Below are 4,665 nucleotides of genomic sequence, written 5' to 3'. Positions count from 1 at the left end.
GTGTGAAAGTGAATTTGATCTCCCTGAGCCTCAGTTGTATCACCTGTAAAATGGAGATAATATAACACATTTCCTCAGGTTGTAGTGAGGCTAAAATTAAGCTAACCACTGGCACATAGCCTCCGTCTAGGGTGGTCACTACTGAGGGGTTGATCTTGCTAACTCTCTGGTCTGAGAGTGGGCCAGCCAGCCCAGGGGCCATCAACAGGTGTCTCATTCGGGCATGACCCACAACTCCCTTGCAGAAGTGGAGGTAAGACGTGGTTAAGATTTGTAAGCCCAGGTGCTGGGGTTTCCTTCAGTCTCGGGTGACACACTGGAAAGTTGTTCCAGGCTAGATGTGTGGCTGCCCAAAGGCCTGGCAGGAGCCAGCAGGCCCAGACCGAGTGGTTCCCAGTGGCATGCACACCCGGGCCCAGGTGTGAAGCCCACTTGTGGCCAGTAGCACCTCAGTCCCCACCAAGGATGTGTGGAGACCAGAGCTGCAATCACAGGACTGTACTGGCCCCCTCCCTGCTGGGACGGTCACACTGCTGGTGGCCGGGCTGGTGCCCCAAATGGTGGAGAAGCTGTAGGCAAGCCTGGAAGCAAACCTGGACCCTAGGAAGCTATGGAAATATGTAAAGAAACGCTCCATCTTGCCTGTTACAGTAGCCATTGTTGTGGAGAGCGGTCATGAGAACAGTAAATAAACTGTGAAAACACCAGCATTGGAAGTTTTGCCAGGGACTCAGTGGCCCAGGGGAATAAGCTGGTTTCTGTGTAACCAGATGATTGAAACTGATGAAAAGGACTTGAAAAAGAGCCATCGTTTTTTGTTGTATTCTGCTTTTTATTTTAAATTTTAGTTCATTAACATACAGTGTGATATGGGTTTCAGGAGTAGAATTCTATGATCACTTACATGCAACACCCAGGGCTCATCACAAACGCCCTCTTTAGTAACCATCACCCATCTAGCCCACCCTTCCACCCACCTCCCTCTGTCAACCCATATTTTGTTCTCTATCATTAAAAGTCTCTTGTGGGAACACCTGGGTGGCTCAATCGGTTAAGTGTTTGACTTCAGCACAGGTCATGTCTCATGGTTAGTGAGTTTGGCCCCACGTTGGGCTTTGTGCTGATAGCTCAGAGCCTGGAGCCTGCTTCAGATTCTGTGTCTCCCTCTCTCTCTGCCCCTCCCCTGCTCACACTCTGTCTTCCTCTCTCTCCCTCTGTCTCTCTCTGAAAAATAAATAAACATTAAAAACTTGAAGAAAGTCTCTTATGGTTTGTTTCCCTCTCTTCTCTCCCACCTTGTCTCCCCATACATTCATCTGTTTTGTTTCTTAATTTCACATAAGAGAAAAATCATATGGTATTTGTCTTTCTCTGATTGACGTATATCGCTTAGCATAATACATTCTAGCTCCATGTATTTTTTGATGGCTGGGTAATGGTTGAACGTGCCCCAGACAGGACCTTCAGAAGAAGTAGGACATAGAGAAGGATTACCAAGAAAATTGAAAAGCCTCCAACAGCCAATCCACATCCTCGATCACAGACAGGGAAGAAAGACAACAACAAAACTTAGAAAACTCAGACCTGAAAATACCTCACAAAGTGTCTCACAATCTTGAAAGGAGAGATGAGAGGAAGAGGTGCCCCAGAGTTTCACCGGCTTCTTCCTATTCCTATTTCTCAGTCCAGGAATCTTCTGATTACTGCCATGTTCAGACCCCTCCATCATCCACCTGTCCTCATCAAGTGTTTGTAGACAATGGTCCGGATCTCCAGTGGAGGACCAGCAACCCACTGTTCCACACCAGAAGCCTGGTCACACAAATGCCTCCCAGGACAGTCTGGGGCTCAGTCAATAATAGCACCTGAGTGAGCCCCAGAGGAAAGGGGCTGTGGGTCAAAATAAGGAGCACAAACTGACCCACAAGGAACAAACTTTTGAAGGATACCAAAGGGGATGGAAAATCCTCCTGCTTTGATCAGCAAGAAATCCCACAAGGTGGTATCCATAGAAGAAAGTCAAAGGCCACTCGAAGGGATGAAGCAAAGGAGAAACCACCCTCTAGTGGTATCAAGAAAGAAGGAAAGAAAAGGCAACAGCCTCAAGAAGTTTTTGCTTCCCTTGGAGGTTGCTTTAGACAACCATCTTAAAAAGCTCAAACACAGTGTCAGCCAAAACAGAACCAAATGAAACAAGCAAATTCCAGAGGTTGTAAACACAGGAGAGGGGGCCAGGGTAAAAGAGGTTTCTAACAACCTAAAGACTTAAGAAGGGAAACTTCTTAAGACTTCTAACTTGGATGAAGTCAGTGGTCTCCCTCCCTGAAGTTGAGGAAGATATGGATGATTAATTCAAGCATCCCATCATGTCTTTGGAGTCATACCTTGACTATGTCCAGCCCCGGAAGTAAAAGACAATTTCATTTTTATGGAAACTTTAATCACTGCACTTGAAGAAAAACAACACATACAAAAATAATATTCTAAAAGCACTAGGGAAAAACATGGACTCCATTCAGAAATTATCTAAAGTGAAGGAAGACAAGTCAGAGAAGCTACAGCCAAGTGGAGCTACTTCTGCCAAGTTGGAAAGGTCCCCACTGAGGCATTACCAGTGTTATCAGACTTCTTTTACTGAGGCTAGAGGTCCATTACCATCCACCTCCTGCCCTCAAATTGGTGTTCTCCTTCCAACAAAACACAGAGCATTCTTTTCACCCCAGGAAAAAGAAGTTGACTTACTGAACTCAGAATGAATTCTAAGATGCAGATATATTCTGGTTCTCCAAGTGCCTATCTTCTCAAAACTACTAAGAGCAGAAAAGAGAAATAAAGTTGACGTTACAAATACTTGCTGGTGATTTTCTGGCATCTTCCCTTGACAGCCAGATCATCAACATTTATGGAGTCCCTATTTTTAATGAGCACATGGTATTAGCAACTGCAAAATGAAATGCTATGTCTCCTTTAAACCTAGAAATTTTTCAGGAACGCAGTTTACATGCTAATGAAAAAACTTAGAAGTGTGATCCTTCAGTCATAACTTTTCAAAGATATTTTGTAAAAAGTGCTTCTTGGGTCCAAATTTACTTTTATTTAACAATTTTCTTTACACCATTGTTTAAAGTGGCGTTTCCCACACACATTTGTAGGTCTCACCACACATATGTACAAAGCAAACAAGTGTTTTTAAATTATTTTTTTTCATTTAAGGAATCATAGGATAGCTTAGTTCTTAGTAAAGAACAGAAGTTTTCAAATTGCTAACGTTTCAAAACTTTATTTAAATAAAAAATCAAAGTACTTTGATCAAACCAGGCTAGAATAAAATGTTAATAATGTCCATTCTTATAGCTGTTAACCCACCTGTGTTTGAAAACAATCTGAAAATAATAAGTACTTTATTTTTTTTTAATTTTATTAATGTTTATTTCTGAGACAGAGACAGAGCATGAACAGGGGAGGGGCAGAGAGAGGGAGACACAGAATCTGAAACAGGTTCCAAGCTCTGAGCTGTCAGCACAGAGCCTGACATGGGGCTCGGACCCATGAACTGTGAGATGATGACCCGGGCTGAAGTCAGACGCTCAACCAACTGAGCCACCCAGGCACCCCATAAGATGTACTGTAATAAGCCTCAAAATAGTTGGCATGAAAAACGATTATTGAATTAAAAAATGAACAGATATTAATAAATGTGAGTTAGTATCAGGAAACATAGTTGAGAGTTGAAGTGTTTAGAGTTTGAATAAATGGAATAGCCTCAGAATCATAGTTAGGCAAATGCAAATAAAATTTCATTTGCACATGGCAACATATGTATTGTCCTCCTCCAGCCTAATACTTGAATACACATCACAACAAAAACTGGAAGGAACTTGGGAATGAAAGAAGTTAAATGCAAAGTCATACATACGGGGAGCCTGGGTGGCTTAATAGGTTAAGCATCCAACTCTCAGTCTTCAGCTCAGGTCATGATCTCACGGTTCATGGGAATGAGCCCCACGTCAGGTTCTTAGCTGACAGGGCAGAGCCTGCCTGGGATTCTCTCTCTCTTCCCTGCCCCTGCTTGTGCTCTCCCTCTCTCAAATAACTAAACTTAAGAAAAAAAAAGTAATATATGAAGAGTGGTTAGAATAGTGTGTGGCACATATTAAGTGCTTTATGCTTTAAGTATTATTATTATTAGTGCTACCGACACTATTAATAATGCTACATCTTCAGATAAAAGAAGAATATGAAATAGCAACAATTTAAAGTTAAAACCATCAAAATTTATTTGGAATGTTTATTTCAATATAATAACATGACTAAAGGTGACTGGCTGGCTCAGTCAGTGGAGCATGTGACTCTTAATGTTGGGGTCATGAGTTTGAGCCCTACATTGGGGGTAGAGATTACATAAAGTAACTAACTAACTAACTAATAATAATATTATCTTTCCAGAAAAATTTACACAAACACTCCCAAGAACCAATAAGCAAGTATAGCAGGATCACTAGATACAAAACTAGTATACAAAATTCAATTACTTTCCTAGAAGCTTGCAATGAATATTTTGAACTGGAATTAAAAAAATAGTATTTATAATAGTACCAAAAATTGAGGTTCATGGAGGTAAATATTGCAAAAAATATATAGAATCTGCATGCTCAAAACTACTAA

The 4,665-nt window shown here is 41.5% G+C and overlaps 1 pseudogene; it reads left to right on the top strand.

Moving 5' to 3' along the window:
• The first annotated feature begins 675 nt into the window (after positions 1–675).
• On the top strand, positions 676–2,638 carry LOC106966419 (elongin-A-like; annotated as a pseudogene).
• The last annotated feature ends 2,027 nt before the right edge of the window (positions 2,639–4,665 follow it).

The sequence above is a fragment of the Acinonyx jubatus genome, chromosome C1, assembly GCF_027475565.1.
Source record: "Acinonyx jubatus isolate Ajub_Pintada_27869175 chromosome C1, VMU_Ajub_asm_v1.0, whole genome shotgun sequence".
NCBI classification, from domain to species: domain Eukaryota; kingdom Metazoa; phylum Chordata; class Mammalia; order Carnivora; family Felidae; genus Acinonyx; species Acinonyx jubatus.
The sequence above is the reverse complement of the archived record's forward strand: the minus strand, read 5'-3'. Positions and strand labels throughout refer to the sequence as shown.